This window comes from Ambystoma mexicanum, chromosome 7q (genome assembly GCF_040938575.1).
Source record: "Ambystoma mexicanum isolate Mex_15411 chromosome 7q, UKY_AmexF1_1, whole genome shotgun sequence".
NCBI lineage: Eukaryota > Metazoa > Chordata > Amphibia > Caudata > Ambystomatidae > Ambystoma > Ambystoma mexicanum.
Window position 1 is genome coordinate 319,921,868 of NC_090941.1, and position 16,755 is coordinate 319,938,622.

A 16,755-nucleotide genomic window follows, 5' to 3' on the forward strand; every position below is an offset into this window, starting at 1 on the left:
CAAAATCGCCACCAAAAACCATCTCATATTTAAAGCTTGATATTAGAATCCCAAACTGCAGGTTCCAACTTCCACTCCTTGAATCTGCTCTGCTCCCCTTGTGTATTACCGTGGCGCTTTCCTTAATGGCACAAGGCAATGCCACCTATAAGGTCACAACACACATGGCATTGGAGAATAATCCTAACGTCCCTCGCTTACATTAATTAGAGGCATGCAGCAACAAAATGTCATTGCAAGGACTACGTCTTTAAACAGTAGCTATGGAAAGAAAATGAATTGCCAACCAACTTCATTGAAGTGAGCAACGGAAAATAGCCCAACCCTTAACAGGATGGATTTCAGATCTCCCAGGCATGTGCAGAGTCCGCGGATTGCGCACAAGAGTTAATAATGGTCTGTAATTGATTAGTGAATCATAGAAACTGCTAAACTGGAATAGCATAACAAATTGCCATGTCTGACATCCTGCCTATGGCAAGAGCAGGGCTCTCTGTGATTCTGTTGAAGGCTGCACTGTTTAATTATAGATTCGCGTCCTTCTATGTCCATTTCAACGCCGCCATGTTGTACTCGCGAAAGCCCTGGAGCATGACAACAGCAATTGATTTCTACGATGGTGCATTGGGCTGTGCTCGCTTAAGGAAGTGCTCAGAATCTAGCGCTATTTAGGTGCATTGTAAAGATCAGCCTGATTAATTGTCGGAAGAGGTGATCAGTGCCCGTTATATTTGTAGATCAGGACTCAAAATACATCCAGGAGGACTGACACGGCTATTCCATGTTAAAGGACTTTCACCTCATTACCAGTCTCTGCTTCTTTAGGAGACAGGCAGTCCCGTGGGGGAGAGTGAAAGGAAGGGGTGGAGTTGAGTGAGGAGAAGTTAGTACGCAGTTAACTTGAGAATAAAGAAGACGTTAGAAACTCCTGCGGTGTTGCATCCTTATTTTCATGGGCCCTAGCGGTCCTGTTAAATACCGTCCCCCAATAAGTGTGCCCAAGCTCAGTTACCTATATACCTACCCCAACATAATGGGCAGAAACCCATCATGATCTGTTTATCTAATGTGTTAAAACTTGGAAGTCTTCATTTCTTCCAAAACACTACAATTTCTTTTCCAAAGGTATGAATTCTTGACCTGCCTAAATTCCTTCCAGTTTCCCACAGATATTTGAGGATCACGCCCGTATAATTTAGGTGACCTGCATATGTTTGTTGGTCAAGGGGGGGTTTCCGAATCCGACTTCAAGTGCATCCAGGGTAGGGACCCAGGAACCACGGGAGTTTCCCTGAACTGCCTATTCAGGGAATTGTTATTATTTAAAATATCCTTAGCATGTAAGCAGCTTGCACATCAAATATAATGAGCGCTTTTCCAGCATGGCCCCGCCCGTGATAGAAATCATATACATTTTTTAAGTATCAAAGACCCACCCACACAACCTTTAAAAAAATGTTTTGTATATATATTTTCAGTGTGGACGGACATTGGGGCTGGACAATTCATAGTTGTGGGACATAGCACCAAAAGTTATGTTTCCCACAAATTTTGTTGGCCGGTTTTGAGTGGTGCAAGCCAGCTGCCCATCTCCTTCTAAAAGCAGCTGTGTATCTCCTTCCCTCTATTGCTCCATTGCTCCCCATGCCCCACTGCCCCACTGCCCTGCAAGACATTGCCATGCCCCATTAGGTGTATAAAGTACAAATGATCAAGGCTTTTATGTCACACCCAAATAACTTCAGTCTATTTGATTTGATATAACCAACAATAGCATATCATTTCATTTTCAGACACAGGGCTCATTTCGGGACTGGTAGACCCTGGCGGAGCAACTCGCCTGTGGGAAATAGGATCGTCTGACTGGCTTCCCGGGTCTGATCACTGACTGGAGAAGCTGAGAGCACCTGTATGGATCATCCAACACTGCGCGGATGCAGTGATCCATAGGTCCTGACATTGTCGGATTTTGGACCACACAGGAGGGCTATCAGTACCCCCTCTTGAGGCCGGGCAACTACCAAAGACACAAAATACACAATTGTGTATTAGAAATTGAACACGTCCTGATGAAGGTTGCACATCGGCGAACCACAGTTGTGGTTCATGAGACGGCCTAAACACACTGTGCCGACTTTAAATACAGCAAACAAAGGGCAGGTAAAAAAAAGCAAAAATCTAAAGTTATCCTAGACTCTGTCAGGTTTATCTACAAATTGCAATGAGAGGAGAGATTTATGCTGTTCATAGTTCTCAACTTTGCACAACCAGGTTTTTTTTGTGTCTGAAAATAAAATGGTATGCTGTTGTTCCTTATATAAATTTGTATGTAGGCTCAAAGATGGGTTGACTCTGGCACAGTAGGAATATATCACATTTTATTTCAAATACTTCATTACAAAAAACATATATATTTAGATTCTTAAATACTTTTAAAAAATTGAACAATTCATCTCCTCATTCATATCCCACACACACTCACCAATCTATCTAAAAAAGCATGTTATCCCCCACATTCAATTTTTTGCAGAGCATCCACTCTATTTGTCTACGAGCAAGACATCTGGTTAAACACCATATCAGCCACATAATGACACCTGATATTATGGACTGGGTCATTGTTGAACATATTAATGAAATACAATAATAGAGTGGATGCTCTGCAAAAAATTGAATGTGGGGGATAACATGCTTTTTTAGATAGATTGGTGAGTGTGTGTGGGATATGAATGAGGAGATGAATTGTTCAATTTTTTAAAAGTATTTAAGAATCTAAATATATATGTTTTTTGTAATGAAGTATTTGAAATAAAATGTGATATATTCCTACTGTGCCAGAGTCAACCCGTTCTACTGATCCAACATATAGTTTTGTGCTGCATAATACCTGAAGGATCAGGGACTATAAACGCAGGTTTACCCCTTTATTTTTCTTTTCGGCTCAAAGATGGGTCACAGAATGGTGTATATATGAATTGTTTTTAAAGATAAGAGTTTTTCTATATGAATACAAATATATTTGTATAACAGTTAAAAGTGAAATATCAGAAAATCAAATAGACTGAAGTTATGTGGGTGTGACATAAAAGCCTTGATCATTTGTTCTTTATACACATTATCGTAAACCTGGAGGATCAAAGCTCACCAGGTACCCTTAATATATAAAACACACGCCCCATTAGGGCAACGGAGCTTGTTATAGGGTCAGAGTCGGATTGGGGCATAACATCGGTCCAGACAACAATGGAAACGTAGCCCACAATCACACATTACAATTCATTACTATGCAGAACAGACTGTTTGAGCACTATCCAAGGGGGTGTTGATAGTAAAAATATGTTGCAAATAATCCATTTGAAAACATAGTTGCTTAGTAGTAATGGTTAAAACTAGTGTAGTAATTTAGGACACTGGCCCACTCCGGCCAAAAAAGTGGTCTGTAAAAAAAGAACGGGCCCATCCTGGAATCATGGCTGGCACTTCAGGAATTGCTCTGTTGGCCAGTCAAAGCCTGTATAGGGCATGTATCTTTCCGTTGAGACCAGCCGCTGATCAATCCCGTATAGAGGTTCCAGGTGCAGCGAGAGCCGCGGTAATACTTGCAGCATGTTATTGCCACAGTGAGATTTCACCATTGTACACGCAAACTAACAACGCGCATGTTACACACCCTACATAAGAAGCCTTGGGAGAATCTTGACATTTTTGAACCGCCTAAGAATGATCCGGCTTCTATTTGTAAGAATTTCTATTATCCACCCCCTACCAGTGATTAAAGACTGGAGTGTGGTAACTGTTAAATTTATAACCGTGCGAAAACCTGTGAGGATTGTTCAAGACCATAGACCATATCTCTGAAATCAGGAGGTAGGCTCAATGGCTCCCAGTCAAACAGAGAATTGTCTTTAAGACCCTCGCTATCACCCACAAATGCCTGCATGAACTTGCTCCCCCTTACCTAACACACAGAATCACCAAGCACACAGCCACAAGACCCTTAAGGTCACACAATGTCAACACAATTGTCACGCCCACCACATTAAAGTGCGCGCTGGTGGCTCTAGCTGGGCCATGGCTGCCTCCAAACCCGGGTCCGGGTCCGGTCTGGCTGAATGGGGACTTACCGGGACATTCCGACCTAGGCGGACCCGGTAAATCCCCATTCAGTTTACCATTCCCCATTCCCATTTGAGCCCCATAGGGCTCAATGGGAATGGGGAAGGCGCTAATAACGGGCCCATTATTAGCTCCAAGGTCCCTTAACGGGACCCGCAGAGAACGACTGGTCAGACCAGCCGGTCCTGCTGGGACCCGCTAAGGGACCTCGGAATAGGGTGGTAAGGGTTTAACGGCACCGGCATCATTACCGGTGACCGTTCACCCTTACCGCCCAACTCGTAATGACCCCCATGATCTGGACACACAGCATGGGCACTCACCGGAGATTGTCTCAAGATCTGGTAGGTCTCCCACGCCTTGGATCTGATCCTCTGCGATGAACCCTCCAGCGATTGCCTCATGTTCTGTTAGTTCATCCTCCTCTGGTGGTGACTCACTGCCAGTCACCAGAGTAGAGGCGTAATTGGAAGCCAGCTTGTTTTTTGCTCGGCGTTTGAGGTCATTCCAACACTTTGAGCAATCATCAGCTGTGCGCTTCACAAATTCAAGGGAACTAATCTGGTCCGCGATGGACTGGCAGTGGGCCCTACGCTGAGCAGTCGTAGTCTTGCACCCTACCGTCACCAGCACGTGGCGGCCATGTGCCGACATGTAGCCCACAAGTCTGTCTAGTTCCACATCATTGAAACTCCGCTCCCTTGACGTGCCGGAGGGGCAAGCCGTGTCTGGGGTCCCAGCCTGTTCCGCAATAGCACGCTTCTCCCTCTTGAGAGGTGGTGCAGACCCTGAGTGGCTAACGCCGCTCTGGTCTGTAGGGGCTGAAGTGCAGGTGGACTGGCCACTGGAAGCAGGCAATGGCACGATGACCAAAGGTCTCAATGCAGGCATTGGCTGCTGGGTGCTGTTGCCAGGACCAAGTGGCACAACTGCCTTGGTGTGAGGAGCCGGGACCAACACTGTCCTGACTGGGTGACTCCGAGCCGGGGTGGAGTGAGCTGCAGCTGCCCCTGCAGCCTCCTCACCCTGGCTACTTGGGGCAGCAGATGACATTGCTGCCCCAGATCCACGTGGCCTGGTGAAAGTAACTTTCACCGCCACACGTGGCTTGGACTTTGTGACACAGAAGTCGGCCTGTGCGTTATCCCGTGCCAGTTCGGTGACCAATCCGGGCTAGGTTAGCAGGGCCTGAGCTGGGATGGTGTCAGCTGCATCTCCCTGATGCACTGGTGGGGGCATAGGTCTCCCTAAATGGTCCTGGACACACTGCCCTCTTGGGCCACCCTGCCAACGTTGGCCACCACTGCAACCTTGGCCACCCTGCTCATCCTGGCCACATCCCCTACTGCGGCCACCTCTTGGAAGTCGGCCACCTTTGCCTCCCTTACTATATGGTTGCCTCCCAACCATGGCACTGATGTTCTTGTGCGAATGGGAGGTGCAGGAAACAATTGTCCTGGGCAATTCGGGTGAAGGGGGCAGGGTACTAGATGGAATACGTACCCTTGTGCTCTTGCAAGGCTGTCTGTGACCCCTGGGGGAAAATGATGGGCCACGCAACACTCAGGCACCCCAAAAACAAAAAGAAACGTGTACGCGGCCCCTTGGTAGCCCACAGAAACACAAAAAAAGTGTACACGTGGTACACGCAGGCTACAATGACCTCTGAATGGGTACACGACACACGAGGGAAACCAAAGTGGAAAAATACGTGCGCGACTCCCCGTCTGCCTGGAAAATGAATGTGAAAAAGACGCACATCTGCGCATTGGTAACACCCCAGCCAAAAGAAGAATTGAGCTCTGCCTCAGTAAACAAGGAGTATGCACAACAACCGTTGTGAAGTAATGGCGTGTGAACCGACAAGAAGTACAAGAATCACCTGCTCTCTCTCCACAAAAAGCACGTACAAGGATATGGAATCCTACGTGGACCTTTCACCCCTGCCCACAGAAACGCCTATGCGTGTCACGTCGCTTACGCGCTACGGGCCTTTCCTCGTATTACACGCATTCACACGCGGATGTGCTGTTTTTGCACGTGCGGATTCACTATGCACCAGTGCTGAGGGAAACGCCCCCACGCATCACGTCACTTACATGTTTACGCGCTAAGGCCCTTTCCTCGAATTACATGCTGACGTGCTGTTTTTCACGTGCGGATTCACTCTGCATCAAGCTGGCCATGCGACAACCCAGAATGCCATTTACCTGCCCCCCAGAGCCCTGAGCCGCCTCCCATGAGCCATCTGCTACGGTCTGCCTGCCTGCTGGCCACGTGCCTTGCTATTTGGTGCCTTCACATCAGCCATCTGCAGGGGTCCAGTTGCTGCGACAACCCCTGCTGGAACAGAAGACTCCCGACTGCTGTTCCATCGCTCTACAGCCCAGCCCCAGGACCCAGTTGCCCACCCACACCTGCCTCGGGGGGTTGCCATGTCGGGGCAAACACCATCTGAGACCACTGGCAACCCCTAGCCAGAGAGGCAGAGGGCTGTCAGCTTCTCAGCCAGAGAAGTTGGCATCCTGGTGGACCAAGTCCTGGGGCATTATGATGCCCTCTTCAGACGACCGTGCACTGACAAGGAAGGACAGAAGAGGACCTGGTTGGACATCGTGGTTGCCATCAACGCATAGGGGGTGGCAACCTGTGACTTGAAACATGTCCGGTAGCGCTGGGAGGACTTCAGATCCAGGACCCTCATGAAGGCCCGGCGCCTCTTGCGTGCAGCTGATGCAAGGGGGTGCCGGGTCCAACTTTCCATAGACCAGATGAAGGTCCTGCAACGCATCGACCCAGTGCTTCACCACCAGGTCCTGGAGAGGCAGACCCATCTGGAGTCGAGCAGTGAGTGTCTGGGCTATCCCATTCCACACAGAGCATGTTGAGGTGTGGCAGGAATGTTCAGCTTGGACATATATCTGACATGGCCCATGTATGGATGTGTGTGCAGGGACATGCCCGTGCTGCATGTGAGTGCAGTCATGTGTGATGCACATCAATGATGTATCTGTTCCAATGCATGATGCCCAACTGCATGTGGAGATGCACACATGTTAGCATTTCTGTGTATGTAATATGCCATGGTTGGGGTGTGACACATGGATGCTGTTTCCACCTTCATGTACATGCACAGCGTACATGTGCGTGTGTGTGTTTGAGATGTGTGCGACTGTGATACACCATGGATGCATGTGACCCGGACATGTGAGTACCTGATTGGCAGATATGACTTAGTTGCCGATGACTGCACTGTGACAGGTGGTGGAGATGTACAGATGCATGTCTGTCTGGTGGTGTGTGTGCATGTGATTGGCACTCCCCATGTTCCCTGTGACGTCATGCCAACCTTTGGTTGTTCATGCAGTTACGTGTGTATGGATGCTGATGCCTGTTGCACGATACCAGTTTTTTGCTGCATGTATGTGGGTTCAAATGATGTGAGTGTTGGGGATTGTGATGCCATCTGTGAAGTTTGACACTGCCACTCATGTGCAACTGTCATGTTTGTATCAGACCATTGTACAGTGCCCTGATGCCTGTGTTCTATCTCTCCCTGTCTGCAGCGTCGACTGATGAAGAGGGCGGAGACGGTGCTGTGGAGTACAACGGCAGGGATCCCACTGCCAGCCGGAGACGCAAGGCCCAGCTCCCCTCCCAGGTACTGATATCTTCCGGGAGTGAGGAGTCTGGTGCCGCGTCCATGGCCGCAGGGGACCTGTAAGCTGGTCCATGGTTAGCGCGGCCCTTTTTGGCATATTGGGGACTTCTATGGATTTTCCTTGTACAAGCGGCGTTCTTGGGGGCATAACTGGCGCTGCGGGATGTTCGCTGCGCCACGGCTGCAAATGGCGTGGGAAATCCATGAATACACGTTGCGCTAGAATGCTGTTTAGCGCACACGGCTGGCGCACGCTCCCTCTCTGCGCTGGCCGCATGCGCTACTTCTGCGCTGAATTCTATGAATTACCCCCATAGTCTATTAAAAGCAAGATCAGTGGGCCTCATCACGAGTTGGGCGGTATCCCTGCTGCAATACCACTCTACTGTAATAGCATTAGTGGTCACCAGTCCGGCGCTATTACCGCCGGATCACAGGTTGGGTGCTAACAGTAAATCCCCATTCTCCATTGGGTCCATTGGATCCATTGGGGCATTTTTGGCGATAATACCGCACGCTAATATAGCCCGTGGTAATGGCACTGAAAACAGGGCGCTAAGGCCCTTGTCACGAGTTGGGATACCGCCCAGTTTTATCTGCTTTATCACCCACCCGTCCAGCGGTATTACCTTCGGATCACGGGTCAGGCGGTATTCCCCATTGGGTCCATTCGAATCATTGGGGAATTTTCTGTGCAATTACCGTCAGCAGTATTACCACACAGAAATTGTATTGAAAATCAGCATTTTTCCAGCGTGTTTACCCCCACCTGTGAGCTCGGGGTAAACCCGCCATACTCATGATTGGACAGACCCTTAAATGCGGCGGTAACCACGTTACCACCGCATTTAAGGTCTACTGCCCAACTTGTAATGAGGCCCTAAATGGGATTTTCACCTCCAGAAAAAAAGCTGGAAGGCCATTTAGTGCCGAACTCGTGATAGGGCCAGCCCTTAAATGCGGTGTTAATACTCTTACTAAAAATGATAGTAATGCTCATGCCTTGTGCTGGCATTTTATCAACAGGCACATGACAATGCAAGAAGGGGTCTGAAAAGACCCATCAGCAGTATCATTTCTTCCATGGCTTGCTTATGATATGGGCCACCAGGGGCATGGGAAACTGCAACAAGGGTAGGTACACCCCAAAGGACATCTTTATGACTATCAAGGATCTGAATATGAAGGGACTGCTACTCTCAGGGAACAAAACGAAACAATGGGCCTTATTACAAGTATGGCGGTAGCCTTGTCGGTAAAACCGGCAGGCTCCCGCAAAACTTGCAAATGTTTCCGGCGCGCGCAAATGGGCAATTACTGGGTCATTAAGGCCCCGCCGGACCCGGTAATTGCACATTCGTGGGTGCCGGAATAAACATGTGACCCCTCCATCTGAGGTGCAGGGCATGGACTAATAGTCAACAGGTAGAATCCCTCCGCCCATCTTCCACCTCCTAACTTTCTCTTACTCTCGTTTGAGCACACTGCAATCCCAACTCCTTGGTTCTACCTACTCAACATCCTCCATATCTTCAAATTGCCTTTTTTCATGTCCTGGACCTCTTACTTGACTTTCTTCTCATTGATGCCCCACATTGTCCTAACAATGAAATTCAAACTTGCTACAATTCTCTGCATCCACCAACTAGAACTTGACTCTCTCCTCTCTGACCACCATCTGACATCTGGCCAAAGCCTGTTGACCTGTGTTCAAAGCAGCTCCCTTTATCTTACCTCTATTATATCCTTTCTTAACTCAGCTAACCTAAGTATTGACCCCATTGTAACTTTTGTATTTCAACATCTCTGTCCCCCCCACTCTATCTACCTCCTACCTCTTCTATATTTAAACACAAGTTCAAACCTGAATCACTGGCTCCATACCTTGCCAAGGTCAGGTTTTATTCCCGAGCCCTCCCACTTCTCAGTCCTCCTTCAAGGAACAGGCCTCTAAGGTCTTCTAATTGGGTCTCTGCTCCCTCTTCAAACACAGCTCCCCTGCTCAAATTTCCTTTCGCACTACTCGAAAATCCTGGGACACGTTGTCTTCATAAGCATCACCAAATGCCTAGAGATTAACAGGCTCTCTGGTCCTCTCATCCAGCTTTATCCTTCCTGTTCTTTCTGAAATCTTCAAAACCATCAACCAACCCTCTGCCCCTTTTCACACTCTCCACCCTTGGTATCCAGGACACTGCACTTGCCTGGATTGCCTTCTATCTCTTTGCCCAATCTTGAAAATGGAACCCTCATCTTCTCCCTGAAGATCTTCCCAAGTCGCTGTCCTTGGCCTGCTATAACTCCTCCCACAGAATTCTCATCTTCTCTTTTGGATTCTCGTGTCCGCTCTTTGCCGATGATATACATCTTTTTTTCTCCATTCCTTCTTTAACCTTGAGCCTCCTTAAATGATCTCTGATTGTCCTTTGACCAACCATCACTGGGTGGCACTCGTCCTATCCCCCAAACATTTCTTTTCCCCCTAACCTCCTTTACCGCCCCCCCCTCCCAAGGTGGTCGTCTTCAACAGGGACCTGCAACTCCATTAGTTTATCACCTCTACTGATCACCTCTACTGCTTAGGCCACAAGGCCAAGTCTTAACCTGCTTAACCTTTCAAATATGTGTGCCCTTCTCACCCAACACATTAATATCTGCCCTCAAACACAGCTGCCTCAACCAGTGTTGTAGCATTTCTGTATGCATTCCTGGCCGGAATGACCGGATTAACTCTGCGCATTCACGTTTGTCAACTTAACTCAACTTTAACAAAGAGATTGTAGTGAATTTCAAGGGTTTTGTTATACCATTGTTTTTTTTATGTGCCACCGGCAAAGAACTTTGGCCATGTCCACTTCATATGTTCCCCCGATATGTTTCTTTTACACCCACTAGGTGACCACAGCCTTTTGCTGTGGCCACTAGCATAAGCTAAAAAGTGATGGGTGAAAGGTTTTGAATTAATCTGAGCCACTGGCACTGCTCTGTGCAACCTTCCAAACCACTGATTTGTTGGCCCATTTGCGCCACTGCAAAACGGGTCCAGCCATATGCAAATCAGTCAGGTACTGCCACTCCCACCGTATATTTTACAACACAATCAACCCATTAGCCATGGCCTTCGGCTGTGACCGCTGTATAGGTTTCCATAATATGTTTCTTTTACACCCACTTGGTGGCTAGTGAGCATGACCTTTGGCTGTGCACACTGTACATTTGAATACACTGCCGGGCTAGTAGCCATGACCTTTTGCTATGGCCAGTGCACATGTTCCCTCTCTCTTTTGGGCACACTAGCCAGGGCCTCTGGCCCTGGACAGGGAGCACGGCCTTCAGCCGTGCTCACTGTATATTTTACAACACTACCATGCCACTAGCCATGGCCTTCGGCTGTGACTGCTCTATATGATCCCCCAATATGTTTATTTTAGACCCACTTGGTGACCACAGCCAAGGCCCTGGCTAGGGAGCATGACCTTTGAGTGGGCCCACTGTACATTTGAATACACTGCAGAGCTGGTAGCCATGACCAGTGCACATGTTCCATCTTTCTTTTACACTCACTAGGTGGCCACGGCCAAGGCCAAGGCCCTGGCTAGTGAGCACAGCCTTTGCCGTGGCCACTCCATATTTTAATATGCTACCAGGCTACTAGCCATGACCTTTGGCCATGGTCACTGTACATGTTCCCCCTCTCTTTTGGTCCCACTAGCCAGGGCCTTTGCCCCTGGCCAGTGGGCACGGCCTATACCCATTCCTACTGTATATTTTACGGCACTACCAGGCCACTGGCCATGGCCTTCGGCCAGTTTCTAACCCCCACCTCACTGTAGCTGTCCAAATACATGTTTTGTTTATGCTCGTTTAAAACAAAAAAACGTTTTCCCAATAACCGCTTGTTAGGGTTGGTCTTACTTCCTGTATGTATGAGGTGCTTGGACTGATGTCATCTTTGGAATGTAGGCTGTGAGTGTGGAATGTGAGGTTGGAATGTTTGTAGATGAATAGGTTCTAGCTCAGGCAGTTGGAAGATGTAAGCCTGGGTGGTGGGAGCCAGTGCGCTCTTATTCTGATTCCTCTTAATCTCTCCATGGTACTGATGACACCTGATCTGTAACTTAAGAACATATTAAAGTATCCTTGCTGTGTGAACCCACTGAGTTGAGGAGCAGTCATAACAAGTGGCGACGTGGTACTGTCTCAAGGAGGACCCTTGGAGTGAACAACAAGAAGCAGGTACCTGTGTGATGTTGTTTGAGTGAGGAGAGAAGAGACACTGCTGCGGGTGGTGCAGCCAAGAGGAACTAGAGTGACTGTTGGAAGAGAGGGAGAGCCCACTGCCTCCCATGGACTGTGTAGAGCCCACCACCTATTGCTCAGTGATGCAGCCTGTCCCAGGTGTACGCTGGAACATGAGTGGCCTGCCGGTGCCCAGGCAGGATCAGAAAAGGCTGTCTGGAGTAGAGTCCTGGGACATGAGATGAGTAGTGTCCTGATTGTGTCCAGGCAGGATTTAAAGAGGCTGTGTGGGAGTTGACAAAGGATTGGTTCAGCCGGGGCTATTGTAAAGCCTTCAAGTAATGTGCAAAAGTTTGGAGGTTGCCTGAGGGCAGAAGACAGTATGGGAGCACCAGAGTTAGAGTGAGAAGTAGTACCAGTGCCAGTAGTGGCTAAGTGCACCAGTGAGCAAAAAGAAACTGTTGGTATCTGGGGGTGTGACTGGAAGTACAGTGCATCCCGGCAGGATTTCTGAGCAGACTTTGGCAAGCACTGGAGATGGCCTCAGCCAGGCATGAGAGGTGAAGGAAACTGTGGATCTCTGTGTCCGTTGGACCGTTGGGGCTGGAGAGAACCGTGATGTGCAGAGGCCAGAAGGTGACTTATGACGTCACGATCACTGCAGGAGGTGATGGCGATCAGTCGGAATCCTGATCTTACCTGCATTTGCGCCTGGAATTGTGATCTGGTTCGCTGTGCTGGCGTTGGTAATATGCGGAATGAAGAGACTGTTGGAGTGAATTTTGAGTAAAGAACCTACGTAAATGTGACAACGTGACAAGAAAGTCAGCCCTGTGTTGTCTAATAAGCAGAGTGTTCGGCGTTATCAAACAGAGCAGCGTACGTGGGGCGAGAGGCACTTTCGAGTGTATCATAGGGGCTGATGGTGCAGTGCGGCCAAGGAGAGTGTAATGTTGGGCAAGGTAGTCGGCCTGCCCATAAAGTGAGTGCGGTGCATGGGTCAACGGAGATGCCACCTCCGATGTTTTTTTTTTTTTGGATGCAATGCTGATCGATGGCAGTGGTGCCATCTACATCGTACAGTCCCACACAGGAAGCACCATTGTTCAATTGCTGTTGTTTTTGGAAGGTGTTTACGGTAATAGTTTTAACAGTGTCAGTGTTACGGCAACTGTACCTTTGTGAAGAAGATAGTTTGAAGAATAAGGTATTTGTTGATAAGAGGAATGATTTTACGGTCGTTACCAGGTGCCTAAGTATAACCGTGGGGGTTATAGGAAACTCATTTGTGAGGGTTGGCATGGTGTTAGAGATTTCCAAGTGTGGTGATTAGTTTACCCCATTAGGAATCGCAATACTATGCATTATTGTTATAGCTGGTTGAGTGAGTTTGCGTGGGTTTGGTGTGTGGGACTTAGAATCTGGAGTATGTTAAATGTATTTTCATGATGCACATGATGTTTAGTTTTAACAATCTTTCAGGCGTTACAGGGGGTTAAGTTGCTTTCTGTAAGGGCAACATGGACTTGTGGGAACCCTGCATGATATTTGAGATTTAGCAAAGAGATGCATAGTTTGAACTTAGCATAACATGTTTGAGGCTTTTCAGCATTTAGAGTTGCATTTGTAAGGGCAACATGGACTAATAGGAACATTCATTGTTATTATGAATGTATTTTGTATCGATCGATGCACTGTTATTGCGAATGTATTTTTCGTATCGATCGATGTTTATATGTATCTACAGTCTGCGGATTTACAAGTTTCAAGGGATGATGTTGTAGGTATGAAGTGACACTTGTGGTTGTGGGCATACCTAGTTTCTGGCTTCAGTGACTGCAGCTCTGATAGCGGTTTGTTATTCTTTCTAGGTTGGGTGGGTGTGTGTTGTGTCATGGTGATAGTTCTGAGAATTATTTGGTGCATGACCAGGAGACTTGTGGGAGTCATGTGGTGTAGATTGATCAGTGCGTCTGGTCTGGTGGCCATGAAACTCTGCAGAGTTTTGAGGTGTTTTGTGTTACGGCTCTATGGAGTAAAGTTCTGGAGCAACTGGTAGGAGAATAGTTGTTTGAAACTCTGCAGAGTTTTGAGGTGTCTTGTGGTATGATTTGCAGAGTCAGGTTTGAAGGGACTAGTGGGAGGCTAGTTGTTTGAAGCTTTCGAGAGCTTTGATGCGTGTTGTTTTGTGGTTCTGCAGAGTCGTATATGTTCAGGGATTTCTGTGGAGACCCTGAGGATGCAGGTGTGCTTGCATCTTGTTTTTCCTGTGAACATTTGTGTGATTTCTAGAATCATCCTGGAGTTCCCCCCTGGTTGATTCTGGGAGCTTGGCAACATATCATCTGTGTGGCTGTTTTCACTTTGTGATGATGGTGTAATAATGATGGAGCTCGAGTATCGAGCCAATACTTGGAGCTTTATGCTGGTGGTTGGTCACATCTGCCTGAGTAGATTGTTGGGTAGTTGGTTAGCTCCCTCGTTCAGTTGCGGCAGGACCTGTGCCAGTCCCGATGTGGGGAGTTTGTGCTTGGGGGGTAGCAGCCCCATGATCCGTCCAAGCCAGTGGCAGAGGTGGATAAAAGGAGGTCAGAATGTTTGGAAGGTTATGGTTGAGTTTGGTTAGTTACCCAAGGTAGGTCTGGAGGTGCTCGGAAGTGGCAGTTTCGAGGTTCCCTGGTGGCAGGGGTGAGCGGAAGGAGGCATCTGTTCTATGTTGGGTAGGAGTGTAGTTGAGGTGGTCGGTTCCTGTCGTGAGTATGTTAGTTACACTTGGTGGTACAATTTTCTGGCAACTTGTTAGAGTTTGAGGAGTGTTCTGATTGGTAGTAGGAAGTAAGACCAACCTTAACACCTCCTTTCCTTACAGCAAACAAACACACCTCATACATACATCAAGGAGACAACCCTAACAACAATGTTATAATAGTAATGTAGTACAGATAGCTGCGGTTATCTGTAGGTGTCCGATATCTGCGGTTATAGGAAAAAACTGTGGATATAAAGGTTTACCTGCCCTCCAAGTCACTCATGATGTGCCTCTCTCCTCCTAGCATTCTCTGCCAACTCCCCTAAACTCATGCTTCCCTCCCTATCCCTCTCCCATGCTCCTCCAACCGTCGTTGTTCCATGTGATGCACTTTGTTTTCTTCTGTAGCTGTGGTTAGTCTGCCTAGTAACCGTGGCTACAAGAAAACATTTGTGCTCTTAACTTGGTCCCCAACCCCTCTACAACTTCCCAATTTCACATGGTGTCCTCATCCCTCTCTCCCACCTCTAGCCTAATACCATTGCATTGTTATTCTGTAATTTATCTGCCTTTCCATTTTCGGGTAACCACGGGTAAAACCGCGGTTATCTCTCGCATCGAACAAAAGAAAAGAGCGGTTTATGTGCTTCAAAGAACCATGGGAGATATCACTATAATTTTGAGAGAATGGCGCACCCGCACCGCCTTTTCCATCAAATATTTTTTTAAACGACTAGATGCAATAACATCACAGCCCCTGGAAACCGAGCCAACTCTTCGTGCTCAAGTTGTTTCGTACCTGGTCCAATTCCATCCAGCGGTTGGGGCTATGCTCTCGAGCAAAAAGTGGACTGTTTCCTCTATGGGAAAATGAACAGGCACTAGGCCAAAACTGTTTTTTTTTCATAACGTTTTTATTTTTTAAAGAATCTTTCCCAAAATGTACAGTCTGAAAGGGGGGGGGGCTACGTACAATTTGTGTCTGCAAATTTTCAGCCAAATCCATCCTACTTATCAAACGTTGTTAGCAATTCATTTTTTGGGTTTCCTTGATAGTCAATACTCAACCTATAATATATAGCTTACTCCGATTCTTAACAGATACATTCTCAAATAGCTATCCAGAGTCAGACACCTGCCTGTAGGACTGCTCTGATTTCTGCAGTGTTTCCTTATGTACATGTTTCTGGTCTAACCACCATGTCTTGGCAATCAAGACGACAAATAAATACAACATTTGGAACGGTGGCATATGCTCCTGGCATGAACTAATTCATTTCAGTGCTTCACTACAATTACGCGATGCTTGCTTTTAGAGTCATGTTGAACAGTAACATAATCAATGACAATTAAATAAACAATTCTCTGCAGAACCTTCACGTTTGTTATTTGCATCTGGCATTTCATGACTGAATGAAAGTGCTTACCATTTACCCGGCGGGCATCTTAATTAATATGTGCAGCACTTACAGCCTGACAAACCCTAGCTTAGAAACCCTTAATAAATCGCATCTATGGCGACGATTCATTTTCAGTGAACCGTCATTTATAGCCGCCCCATTGACTACACAACAGACGAGGCAATGGGAAATATTGCTAAAAGCACGAACTATTATATCAGCACCAGTCTGCTCTGATGTCAGTCTCCACCATATCTAACTCAATCTCTTAGGATATCTACCAGTGGCAAACATTAAGTGGCTGTTGGGGCCAAATATGAGTTGGGAGGATTTTGGAGCAGGGGTGCCACTGGAGGCAAGTAGGACCTAAGTGGGTAGTATTCCAGAAAAGCCACCAAATTCAGGGTTTACCACTGGCACACCGGCAATGGCAGCCATGTTGCTGTAACACTACAGGAGGTATTCCAGCTATATCATTCTCATTTCTTTAATTCGTTACCTGCGCTATCCTTGTAGTCTAGTGTGTAAAGAAGCTGCTCACACGGGTCGGTTATGTAAGCATAATCTGTTTATTCTTTCAAGTGTACTCC

The 16,755-nt window shown here is 47.4% G+C and overlaps 1 protein-coding gene across 2 annotated transcripts in view; it reads left to right on the forward strand.

Moving 5' to 3' along the window:
* Positions 1-16,755, forward strand: part of KLF12 (KLF transcription factor 12) — a 1,402,590-nt gene that overhangs the window by 38,160 nt on the left and 1,347,675 nt on the right. The gene's annotated exons all lie outside the window — the stretch shown is intronic.